We start from the raw sequence: 13,300 nt of genomic DNA, 5'->3' as shown, positions 1-13,300 counted from the left end.
GCTACCACGGACAGGGATTCAGCTCCTCCTCCATCGTGTCCCTTTGCAGCCTTCTCTAAGGCTGAAATGAACATGAGGATTTGCCCCAAGGAAGAGGTGCAACGTCCCTGCTCAGCATTGAGGCTCAAGGCCAGCAGGTGAGGAGACAGCGGATTCCAGGCTTTAGGGAAAAACATCTTTTAATCCCTAAACAGAAACAGATTTGGCTCAACTGATGGAGCGTCCGTCTACCACATGGGAGGTCCAGGGTTCAAACCCAGGGCCTCCTGACCCGTGTGGAGCTGGCCCATGCGCAGTGCTGATGCGTGCAAGGAGTGCCGTGCCACACAGGGGTGTCCCCCGCACAGGGGAGCCCTATGTGTAAGGAGTGCGCTCCACAAGGAGAGCTGCCCTGCATGGAAAAAAACCACAAAGCGCTGAAGAGGGAGTCCGGTAGACAAGTCTCCAGAGGTTCTGCCGTAAGCTGAGGTGCAAAGGCTCAGAGCGCGGCTAGAGGAAGGGGAAGCTGGACCTCAGGCTCCTGTGGATTCCAGGACGCGGCAGCCGAGAGGACGGGACAGGGACCTCTGCGTCCTGCTGTCCCTTCCGGGGGCTGGTGTGCTCAGCAGTTAGCAGGGGCCGGGTGGAGAGCCCCCTCCCTGCCCTGGACTGTGTGCCTCCTGCTCTCCGCTTGGCGGGCTCCGGTGCCAGCTGGGCACAGCGCGGGCTCAGGGGCAAGGCGGGGCTGGGGTGGGACAGAGCGGCCAGGCTGCTTCTCCCTTTAGGCCTCGGCTGGTCTCCAGCCACCACTGCATCTCCCGCGTGGCTTGAGGGCCCGCCGGCCAGGTCTCCTGTCGCCACCGCAGGCTGACCTCACCCCCTCCGTGGCCTCAGGGTGGTGGTGCCTCCTGCCACTGCTAATCTCTGGTTGCCTCGCCCTGCGCTGTTCAGCTTATGAGCGTTTCCACCATGTGTGACCACGGGCCTCAGTCCCACCATGTATGTGACCACTGCCCTCAATCCCACCGTGTGTGACCACTACTCTCAGTTCCACCATGTGTGTGACCACTGCTCTCAGCTCCACCGTGTGTGACCACTGCCCTCAGCTCCACCATGTGTGTGACCACTGGCCTCTGTGCTAAATACTTGAGGGGCTCCTGTGTCCTGGTTAAATGCTGAATGCTGCAGGGACCTACGAGGGGACTGGTTCTCGGCACCCATAAAGGACACACGGCCAAGAAAGGGCTCTCTGGGCCCTTGTGGAGTCGCAGGCCCTGCAGGGCTGAGGTTTGGGGACAGGAGGCCGGACCTGGGGGCCAGGAACTGAGCCCCAAGGTGCTTCTGTGCGGCCAGGGCAGCAGGTGGAGCACAGGCCCTGGAAGAAACCAGAGCACAGAGCACAGGCTCCGGCAGCCAGTGACCAGGGGGCGGGGACCCCAGGACCACAGAGGCCGCAGATGACCCAGAGGTGAGCTTGAGGGAGCTGGACACAGTCCCCATCTGCCTTGCCCTCGGCTACCTGGATGCAGCAAGCTCCCCCAGGCACCCAGCAGCCTTTTGGGGAAGGAGGAGGAGCTCAGAGGAGGCTGCTCAGACCCACAAGTACCTCTTAGTGGCACGTTCACATTTCCTTGTTGCCCAGAGGAAGCCTAGCTCCCTGTAAGACTAAGGAGCTCTATTTTCTTTATCAGAACGACTATTACGACAGATTGTTATTATTAATATTTGAGTGAGCAAAGAGCACACTTCCCTGCCACCCTCTCCCACCTTCCTCTGTGTCACTCGCTGTCCCCTGGCTCCACCCTGTCTCTTCTGGTCCCCTCCTGTGTGCTTTCTGTGCTTTGCCCATTTCAAGCCACGCAATTCTGGTGAGCTGTTTAACCTCTCTGAGCCTTGTTTTTCTTACCTGCAGAGTGGGGGTTGTAGAGAACATCTTTGCAATCTGAGCATTGTTTATTCGCGTCCCCAGGATTGCGCGGCGAGCAGAAGTGGTGGTACTGATCAAACAGTCACTTCTGAATAATGCAGATCCATTCCCAGAGAATCGGCCCTGCCCATGCCTGCAATGCAAATCCAAGGCAGGTCGAGCGTGGAGGCGAATCACCATGACTGCAGACACGCGGATGTCACGCAGATGACAAAAAGAAGATGGGGAATGGCCAAAGTCATGGGAAGGTCCGCAAAAATGAAAAACACAGCAGAGCTAAGAAAAGAAAATGATAGGAAGTTATGGGGGAAAAGTAATGATTCCTACTTTGTTCTAAGCGCACGTCATCACTCTTCATTCCTTCCTTCAGCAAGTATTTACTGTGCAGTTTCTGGCTCCAATACTAGAAACACAGCAGTGACCAGAGTTGCATTGGAAATGCAATTTTGTAAACTATGTAATAATGTATCTTCGTAATTTTTAGTTTCCGTTTTCAAGCTTTAAAAGATCCTGTTCAAATTGCTTCCACTCCTTGAAATGGCATTTTGGGCCCTATTTTATGTGGATTTCCTTTAAGAACTCTTTTCTAGACACAGGTTAGCTGTTTCTGGCCTTCCTTCCTAACTTGCAGGGTGTTTTTGAGAATCAGACTCCGTTCGGTGCCTGTCAACCCTTCAAAGTGCCAGAGAGAGTGTACCCCGGGGACCTGCAGCTGCAGCCCGGTGTGGCTCATGCGAAAAAGAACCCTGCCCTCTTTACACTCTTATTTCAGGTGCAGGGACAGCTCACTGCGCTGCAGCCTCACTCCTGTGCAATTTATTTCCATTTATTTATTTTCCATTTCACCCCTGAGCCTCACTTCCACTCCCATCTCCCTGCAGGCACCCTCTTCCATGTGTCTGATAAAAGCCCTTGGATAAATGTTTCCTCGTAAAATAGATCATATCATTTTGTACTTTGTGTGTATGACATTGGGTAAGGGAACTCACCCTGCTTCTCTGTTTCCCATTCAACACTGGGTTCTACGTGTTGGCACATGGCCGGGCACCCAGCCTGCTGCTGACCGCCGCAGAGCTAGCAAGGGTGGTGTACAGCTGGTCGACGCCCCTTTATCCACTCCCCAGTGATGGACACTTGACCGTCTCGAACTCTCTCCTGCCAAAACCACCAGGCGCCCTGATGCTCAGCCCGTATACACTTTGAGGCTCTCTGTCCAGGAGTGGGGTCATTGGTCCTAAGGCAGATGCCAGGTGGGTTTCCAGAACGACTCTCCCGGGTGACAATGCATTTCCCATCTCTCCACAGCCGCAGCAGCTCTTACTGTTAATGACGTTTCTGTTTCTCCCTCGTTCTGACGGGCATAATATGTTACGGCTAGTGTTTTAATTGCGTTTATCTGATTATTATTGAGTTTGAGACTGCTCTGTTAATTGCCTATACATTTGCCTAGTCTCTATTGGATTTCCTGTCTTTTTCTTGTTAATTTGCAAAAATTCTTTGTCTTTTTAAATCATTGCCAATATCTTTTCCCAGATTAGAACCTCTTACTTATTTGTCTATTGAACAGAAAACCTTTTGCTTAATAAAGTCAAATCCACTGATTTTTTTTGTTGTATGGTTCATGATTTGGGGGTCTCATTCGAGAAAGCTTTATCCATCTCTTGGTTAGAAAGATATTCTCATACATTCCTTTACTGACTTTACAGTCTTTCCTTTCACATTTAGGTCTCAATCAACCTGGAGTCTACCACTAGAGTGTGAGGGAGGAACCAGCTGTACTTTATTCCACATAGTGGTCCAGTTTTCCCATCACCATCAACTGAACAGTTCACCCCTTCCCACGGCTTTGTGGTACCACCTGCATCATATCAATTTACCACATGGAGATGAGCCAAATTCTACGCCCTCTATTCTGTCCCTTTGATCTAGTGTCTGCATATTTTTGACATCTCATATTTTCTCTTAAACAATCGTTCAGGTTTGACATTGTATCTCATCAGGTTATGGTTTTAACATAAAAGCCACATTTTGAAGTTACATTTGAATTACAAGGTCATTCAGCTTAGAAATGAAGAATACAGTACATGTAGTTGCAGGCAGCAGGTTCAAATCCTACCTCTACCTCTCACCAGTTATGTGGCCCCGGGCAAGTGACAACTTTTCTGTCAGTTTCCTTATCTATAAAATGGGGATGGAAAGTAAAGAAGAGGGAAATGGATTTGGCTCAACGCATAGAGCGTCCACCTACCACATGGGAGGTTCAAGGTTCAAACCCAGGGCCTCCTGACCCATGTGGTGAGCTGGCCCACGCGCAGTGCTGCCACACCCAAGGAGTACCATGCCACGCAGGGGTGTCCCTAGCATAGGGGAGCCCCACGAGCAAGAGTGTGCCCGTAAAGAGAGTCGCCCAGCACAAAAAAAGTGCAGTCTGCCCAGCAGTGGCGCTACACACACAGAGAGCTGACATAGCAAGATGACACAACAAAAAAAGAGACATAGATTCCTGGTGCCGCTGACAAGGAATATAAGCAGACACAGAAGCACACACAGCAAATGGACACAAAGAGCAGACAACTGGTGGTGGGGTGGGGAGAGAAATAAATAAAAAATAAATCTTAAAAAAAAGTAAAAAAGATGGTGTTTGTTTGGAGTAGTTCTGGGAACATAGCCCTTCATAAATAATAGATATTTTTATTATTATTAAATACAATTTATGGCCCAATGTACCCACAGATTGGAGAAATCCAGATAAAGCATTTATAAGTGTAGTGCTGAATTACTGGACAAAGTCATCACAAATAATTTCATTATTATCTCAATACTAGGCCAAGTGTTTTATTACCACTGAGGGCTCATCTAGTTGTTGTTTCCTTGTCATTGTTCTGGTGAGCAAAGTGCAGGTGATTTATTCTGCATTGGAAACATACGACCTCTGATGCTCCCTGAATTCATAGGAAACTGAGATGTTATCACTGTCTCTCTCTTGCTTGAGAGTTGGCACTGCATGATTTCAACAAAGGAAATAAAGGAAAACTGAGACTCTGGTGTTTCTAAATCAAGTTCAGCCTGCGAGAGCCTGCAGGGGACTTAATTTGGCAAAGGGAAGTTTCCAATTCAATGCATATTACCATGTGTGCCGAATCAGATTAAGCAGGTCAAGGAAGAGAGAGATCATGCCATCCTTTGCAAGACTGTGCCCTTGCAGAGCAGGAGCTGTCGGTGGGAGAAGGCTGGCTGCCAAGAGTGCAGAGGGAGCACAGTGAAAGCACGCGGAGTCCCTGAGCCCTGGCAGCTTGACACCAACCTGAGAGCACTGCAGTCGCTTAAAGAGTGCATTCTGGGGCAAATCTCAGCATTTCAGGACCCAGAGATTTCGTACCAGGCCCTGGGGTTCGACTGCCCGTGTCTGAATCTACTGTTTACTAACTGCGGCCTTGGGCAGTGTCTTTACCTTCTGTGCCTCAGTTTCTCTTGTTTTCAAAATGGCGGTACTATCACCTACCTCTGAGGTGACTGTCCAGATTCAATGAGGCAATCTGTTAAAAGGGCTGGCTTTTCCACTCCTCCACGGTTAGCTCTTATTATTGTTGCCATTATGACCCGTTTCTAGAATGGGCTAGACGATTTCCGAGGCTGGTTAAGTGATTCATGCATCATCCTGCCCATCGCTGAGCAACAGTCCAGGCTCCCCGTCTAGAGCCGCTTCTGCTGGAGAAACAGGAGAAATCAGGAGGCCATGAGACTTCAGGGAAGCTGACGGAACTCCTCCCTACTGTGGTGTAACTGCAGAGGAGCAGGTCCTCGAGAAGCGGGGCCCCACTGCTCTCCGCAGGCAAGTTTACCTCCGACTATGGCGACCAGCAAACTTAGCAGCCACGAGAGGTGATAGGAAGCATGTGTAGGGCAGGCTTGATGCTGTAACAAGCATGCCCCAGGCTTGATGCTGGAACAAGCACGCCCCATCATTTCCATCGCTTGATGCAGTAGAAGGTTACATCTCTGCTAAGTTAAATCCAGAATGCACGGGCAGCTTCCTCTGAGCACGCTCAGAGACCCTGGCTCTTTCCCCCTGAACTCTGGATGGGTGCCATCACTTCTGCTCCTGTCTCATTGGCTGTCACTGTCACATGGCCGTGGCTCCCTGCAAGGGAGCCTGGGAAATGTGGTCCTGCTGTGCTCCCAGGGAAAAGAAGACACAGATGTGGTGAGTAGCAAGGGTTTCTACTGCAGGAAGCACCATTTTCTCAGATCAGAGTTCATCTACCAGGAAGGGAACCCCCACCAGGACCCCTTGGATTCAGTGAGCTGCTCAACTAGGAACACCCCAGCCCTGCAACCGGCCCCGAGATCAGACGCATCCTAACAAACCACCAGGGATTTTTTTTTTTGTAGTAAAGAGCGTGGAGAAATGAAGGGCAAGAGCAGAGAACAGGCTGTTGGGGTAGCAGACATGGGAAAGGTAAGTGATACAATTGTTTTGAGATTTTAAAAATTAATATTTTAATGGAAAATTTCAGACATACATGAAAGTAAGGAAATGACATAAGAATTTAAATTGAAGACATAATCCTGTAGTGCTTTATGGAGAAGTTTGGAAAGAAATAAAAGAAAAATACCCCAGACCTTACCACCTTAGTATAGTCATTTGTTTGTATATTTCTTTCCAGTGTATTTCTTCCTAGTATTTTTTTTCTGCCCTCTGGCCATAACTTCTTACACAGAGCTGTAAAAAGAGAAAGGGTTATAATCAGGGACTTGATCGAGTCCCTGCAGAGGAGGCATTGTTCTGTCTTTTACCCAGAGTCCCTTGCTCTGTGTTCCTCGCTTTGGGGACATTTAACATGTTTCTGATTGTCCGAGAAGTAAGGAGGCAGGAAGCGCGAGAGGAACGAGGAGAAAGGAGCAAACCAAATCAGTTCTCTGTTCCCTTAGCTAGCAGTTCTGCGGAAAGAGGTCCAAGGAGGAGCAAGTGGAAATACTCTCTCAAAATGAAGTTTAAAAAGGTCTCTGGGCTTGAGGACACTCGCGCCTGGCACAGGACCCTGGGCTGCTCGGGGCACTACCTTGGCTGCTCCAGCAAAGGCCCCCAAATCAGGAGCTTCGGGGGGGTGGGAGTTTTCTTCCCACGGGCCCTCAGGTGGGGCGTGTTCTGTGGTCTCCCAAGGGTCCCCCGCAGGACGGAGCCTCCATCGCCCATAACTGTGACAGTGCCTCAGGAACGCACCTGGTTGCCCCACCTTCGAGGAAAGGCAGTGACGGTTGCCGAGGGCCCAGCCGCCCTGAGAAACCCACAGCCGCGCTGTGCCAAGGCCGTGCGTCCCCGGGCTGTGCCCTGCCAGGGCCCGGGCGCAGAGGGACGAAGGCAGGCTGTCCCAGGGGCTGTGTGGCTCCTCTGGGCTACCTCTGGCTCGAGGTTTCCCGGTGGCCCGGCCAGCTGTCCACAGATGGCCTGCGGTCTAAGGGTGCCTCTCCTCCCGCCCAGGCTCGCCCGTGTTTTACCCTGTCTTGGCATCTGCCTCTCCAAAGACCCAGGCTCCCAGGGTTTCCCACTCCCCCCGTGATGCTTCCTGCACTCTCCTCCCACCTAAGCAGCCTGCACTCAGGTCCCATCGGTGGCTGTTTCTGGGGACCCCTCTTAACACAGAGTGCGACCAAGCAGCTGCAGCCAGCACTTCCCTCACTCCCATTGACCGGGGTCCAGCCACATGGCCACACTCCCACCAGGGGACTGCCTACAGGGGGGACGGCTCTTAGGGGGCCCGCTGGCACTCACCCCTCCTTCCGCCAGCCACCACGAGTCGTGCAGACCCCGTCAATATTCAAGGGTCTGGGGCAGTGGCGGGGGGGAGCATCCTTTGATAAATCTAGGCTGGTATAAATCAAATAAAATCAAGCAACATTGAACTTCAGGCTGTCTCGATTGCTGAGCTTGCACCAAAGCAAGATCGTGAAGTGGTGAGGGCTGGCCCTGCATGCGGTCTGTCTCGCAGGCCCCAGCCCCTTCCTTCTTTTTCCATCCCCCCAGTGCTCTGGCTGCCCAGAGCCCCGACGCCACGCCCCTCCAGGCTCTGCCTGCGACCCACTTGGTAAGGTAATTTAACATAAAGACATGAAATATAATTATAGTGACTCTAGCAATGGAAGAATCTGTATCATTGATGTGGAGACAGTGGCCACAGGAGTTGCTGAGGGCAGGGAGAGGGAAGAAGAGAAGTGATGTAGGGGCATTCTGGGGACTTGAAGTTGTCTTGCGTGATTGCTGGGACAGATGCTGGACATTATATATCCTGCCATATCCCACTGAATGGACTGGGGGAGAGTGTAAACTACAATGTAAACCATAACCCATGCGGTACAGCAGTGCTCCAGAACGTATTCACCAAATGCAAGGAATGTGCCACACTGGTGAAAGAGGGTGTTGATGGGGAGGAGTGGGGGGATTGGGGAGTGGGATCCTCTAATATTTTTTAAGGTAACATTTTGTGTGATCCATGTATCTTTAAAAAAAAATAAAAAATAAAGACACGAATGCTGGGCGAGGCTGGGCCGTGCAGCGACGGGAGACAGTGAGACGTGCCCGGAGCCTGCCCGCGCCCGGCTCTGCGTGCCCAGCCACGTGGGCTCCTCTTCCCAGGCCTGGGGCGGGAGTCAAGGATGAGGAGGAGCAGGGGCCTCCGGGGGCGCTCCTGTAACCCAGCCAGCCGAGACCCTGCAAGCCCCGTGGTCTCGCTGTTACTTCCTCCTCGTTCCTTAGGGGGTTTTTTTTCCTGCCATGTTCAGGGAAGCAGCACCAGGCTCCTTCAGCTCCCCCTCAACTATTCACAGAGTCACCCCTTGGAAGTGAGCTTGCGGAGTGGGGGGCAGCGAGAGGGCGCCTCTCCTTTTCCTATTTCTCTAGGATTCGAGTTTTTCATGTCAAGCATGCACTGACCTGATAACTTTAGAAACTGAGACTGTGATTTAGTTGCCCCTGGTGTGGCCAACGACCTGCCCCGTGTCTTCCTGGGACGGTCTCCCCACCTTCAGGAGCGATGACAAATCCATCCTCGGCACACCCTCCTCTCTCTCGGGGAATGTGTTTGGAGGCGTTCGAGTCCTCTGCTATCAGCTTTCATTAAGGTGAAACGAAGCATCCGCATCCCTGGTTTCTGTCTGCCCCTTGAGTCAGCGGCCTGATTTGTTTAAAACCTGATTTTAAAAAAAATGCTTTTAGTGAATTGAGTCTTTTTTTTACTGCTTCTTATTTTTTTGAATTTTTTTTATTCGAGAAGTTGTGAATTAAGTGGACTCTAACAACCATGGTGTTGCTGACATCCTGATTTTAAATAAGATTAGGTTGGAGACCACGTTTATGGACGCGCAGTGCCTGGGTCCAGGGCTTGGTATGACGTGGGCACTTAATAAATGTGTGTGGAACGCTGTGATGACTTACGGCTAAGCCTCCTATTGGTCAAGGAAGTCCTCCTGACCAGCCAGCTGTTCCAACGCGGGGGTCACGGCAGGTCCTGGGGGCGGGTAGGGTGAGCCCTGAGCTCCTTAAGGGGCCTTCCCCTTAAGGGGAACACTGACCCCAGCCGGACACCAGTGGGGAAGGGCACTGGGGAGCTTGGACCACGTGTAATCGCAAAATAGGAAGTCACGTCTGCGAGGACAACGTACCTAGTCACTGGGCAAAGTGTGTTAGGCCTCAAGGGGAAATTAGGGCCAGAATCTAAAATTTTAATGAAAACTCGGGAAAGTAAACACAGAAGCATGATCAGGTATTTCCTTCCCTGAAAGTGATATGTTGGGCTGTGCCAGCCCAATCAACACTCTCAAGAGGCGGCTTTCCCCCCTTCATTTGGCTGCCACACGACCTGCTATTTAACTTTTTGGAGTGATTTCCAAATTTCACGCCTCTGCGCCTGGGGGCCCCCTCTTGCCAGCGCCGCTGTCCCTGTTAGAGGGGGGCCGCCTGTGGCGTGGCCTCCGCTGGCCTCGGCGACGCGGGGTGCTGCCCTGGTTCCTCTGCTTCTGGTCCCCTGGGCCTCCGTTTTCTCACCTGTTCAGTGCAACAAAGACGGTAGCTCCTGTAGGCTCGTTATCCCGATTAAATGAGGTAACTTAGAGAAAGCACGGGGGCTGGGGCGTCGTAAGCATCAGGCGGTGACCGCTGTTATCCTCACGGTCAGAAGTTTAACAAAGAAAGTCAGAGGGACGCGGGATGCAGGCCAAGGACACCGGGTGCCTCCAGGGCAAATCATCTTACTACCAGGAAGAGCGCTGCCCCGCCGCTCTCCTGGGACGCCGCGTTCTGCTCCGCGCAGAACTGGAAATGGGCAGACGGGAGCACGGGGCACGGGGCACGGGGCGGGCACGGGGGCAGGGAAAAGGGGGGAAAGAGAGCTGCTGATGGCGCAGGTAGCAGAGCCAGCGGCGAGGGCGCAGGCAGTACCCGGCGCGGAGGCGCCCCAGGGCCAGCGCCCCGCTGACTCAGCCAGCCAGGACGCAGGGCCCGCGAGCGCCCGCTGGGAGCGCAAGGGAAGCGCAAGGGAAGCTTCGCCAAAAGGCGCGTGGGGTCACATCCGCTCCAACAGCAGACACGTCATCTGTAACCCTTGAAAGTACTGCGTTAACACACACACACACACACACACACACGAGGAAAAGAAGGGATTGGTTTTGAACATTTCTAGGAACAATGGCTAGAAAATTCTCAGTGGGCTTTTAACATTCTCATCCAACGACTTGACTTTTTTTCCCCTCCAAAGTTTGTCCAGGTGGCCAAACGCATTTGATAATGAAAACTAAATTCCAAAGGAGTATTTGGCCTTTAACATACATCCCATAAGGCGCGTAGGAGAACCGGATCAAGGCGGTCTCGCTCTGCACTTCGAGGAGTTCCGGGTTGGTGCGAGAAAGCAGCCTCAGGCCTGCCTAACATTTTGTGTTTTGCACCTGATGTTTCCCTCCACAAAAATAGAAATGATTCTTGACTTTTCAGGTAAGTGTTCAGTTTCCTTCCAGAAAGGTCTCGAATCATCGGGTGAGACCCGGGGCAGGGAGACGGCGCCTGGGGCCGCTCTGCGGGCCAGGGCGCGACAGGAAAGGGGGTGCCGGGCTGCGAGGCCGGCCCCGCGGCTGTGGCTCCTTCCGCGCGGGCTCCTGAAGGTCGCCGAGCCCCGTCTCTCTCACCCACCTTCCCAAGACGAGCCCAGCGCCTCGGGCACGGTCGGGGGGCGCCGGGGTCCCCCGCAGGAACGAGGCCCGGAAGGGCGGCGAAGGCGGGAGCACGAGGAGTCTGGGCCGCGCCCCGCCGGGCCCCCTCCGCCCGCCTCGCCCCCTCTTCCTGCCTCCTGCCCCGCCCCCTGTTCTGGATTTTTCCAGGCGCCGCAGTGACTGAGGACGCGCTGCTCCCGCGCGCCGCTGACTCCGTTTCCCTCGGGTCGGCGGGGGCGGGGCGGGGCCAGGGCGGGGCCGTGCGCGCGTGTCGCCGTGGTCGTGCGCGCATGTGGGGGTGTGTGCGCGCGCCAGTGGGTGGCCGTGAGCGCGCACCAGAGTGTGCCGCGAGCGGGCATGTGGGGTGTGCACGCGCGCCAGTGTGTGTGCGCGGCCCTGCGCGCGCATTGCTCCCGCTGCACCGGGTCCCCCTGGGGCGTGCAGGGCGGAGCGCGGGCGCGCGTTGCGGGGTCTCCTGAGCCCCGCCCTGCAGGCCGAGCTGGACGCGGGGCTCGGCCCTGCCTGCGGGAGGCCTCTTTGGTGGCTGCTGCAGACGCTTCCCCGCGCGACCAGAGGGGTGTGGTCCCCAGCTCCAGGAGGCGTTGACTCAGCCTTCTGGCTCCAGAACCCACGTCTTAACCCGTTAGTCACCATTTCTCCACCTGGTTGGGGGGCCCTTTGCAGCGCCCACCTTCTAAAATGCCATCATTTCAGTTCCTCTAAAACCCAGAGGCTGGGCCGGGCCGCTGGGTGACTCAAAGTCAACTCCGAGCTTTATCCGAGGAAGGGCGCTGCCTTTTAAAGGGATTTGTAGCACCTTTTATTTACTTATTTTTAAAGATTTATTAATTTACTTCTCCCCCCCCCAGCTGTCTGTTCTCTGTGTCATTTGCTGCATCTTTTTTTGTCCGCTTCTGTTTGTCAGCAGCATGGGAAACTGTTTCTTTTTGTTGCATCATCTTGCTGTGTCACGTCTCCATGTGTGTGGCGCCTTTCCTGAGCAGGCTGCACTTTCTTTCGCACTGGGCGGCTCTCCTTACGGGGTGCACTCCTTGGGCGTGGGGCTCCCCTACGCGGGGACACCCCTGCGTGGCAGGGCACTCCTTGCGCACATCAGCACTGTGCATGGGCCAGCTCCACACAGGTCAAGGAGGCCCGGGGTTTGAACCGCGGACCCCCACCCATGTGGTAGACGGACGCCCTAACCACTGGGCCAAGTCCGTTTCCCTGTAGCATCTTTTAAATGTAACAATATGTATACCTTGCTAACTCATTTCTTTGTTTCTGAGTTATTATTCTCTTAACTCTTAAGTTATGAATTGTATTAGGAAAACACAGTAGAGGGCAAAGAGGAAACTAGAAGTCCCCTGTCATCTCAGCCCTCATATCCTGTATGTTGTTGAAAATCCTTCCATTTTCCCAATGAACACATATTATAATACATTAATGTATTAAAGGAAAGAAAATATTTCCCTTATCATCACATATTCTTCTATGACTCTTGTGGCAGTTTGATATTATTTATGAATTCAAACAGATATATATATATATATATATATATATATATATATATATATAGTTTATGTTTGTAAACTGGTCTGTTTCTCTGGGCATGATACCCTTTGACTGTTTTAGATTCAGCTGATATGCCTTTGATTAAATTGTGTTATGATTAGGGTTTTGATTGGACCATGTCCTTAGTCTGTGCAGGGTTGATTCCCTGCCCCCCCCCCCCCGGTGGGCTAGATAAAGGGATAATCAATCAAGAAGGTAGGAGAGGTAGATACACAGGAGAGGAACACAGAGAAAGAGAGACGGTGACTTAGACACGGCAGAGGCCCCAGGAAGAGAGTTGAGCCTGATAGTCTATAGCTGACCTTGTGAAGAGAACAGAGCAGCTGAATCCAGAAAGAAATGAGCCCTGGGGAGAGAGATGAGCCTTATGCCAGCCTACATAATCCTCGCAGACGTCGCCCGCCATCTTGCTTCAACACGTGGCAAATTACTTTGGGTGAGAAATTACCTCTTCTGGTACCTTGAGTTGGACTCTTTAGGGCCTTGTGACTGTAAGCTTCTACCCCAAATAAATACCCTTTATAAAAGCCAACAGAATGTTGGTACTTTGCATCAGCACCCCTTTGACTGACTAACACAACTCTTTTTAGCTACTGCATAGTATTTCATGATGTGAATTTC

At 52.7% G+C, this 13,300-nt stretch overlaps 1 long non-coding RNA gene across 1 annotated transcript; it reads right to left on the bottom strand.

The window, feature by feature from the left end:
- Positions 1-212: 212 nt before the first annotated feature.
- Positions 213-9,142, bottom strand: LOC131276058 (uncharacterized). Its single transcript, XR_009183539.2, has 4 exons — positions 8,927-9,142; positions 6,535-6,629; positions 5,409-5,611; positions 213-2,182 (listed from the first exon to the last, which is right to left on the bottom strand). It is a non-coding gene; the product is annotated as an uncharacterized lncRNA (long non-coding RNA).
- Between the last annotated feature and the right edge of the window lie 4,158 nt (positions 9,143-13,300).

Source organism: Dasypus novemcinctus, chromosome 26, assembly GCF_030445035.2.
Source record: "Dasypus novemcinctus isolate mDasNov1 chromosome 26, mDasNov1.1.hap2, whole genome shotgun sequence".
Taxonomy (NCBI): Eukaryota; Metazoa; Chordata; class Mammalia; order Cingulata; family Dasypodidae; genus Dasypus; species Dasypus novemcinctus.
This window is presented reverse-complemented; position numbering and strand designations above follow the sequence as displayed.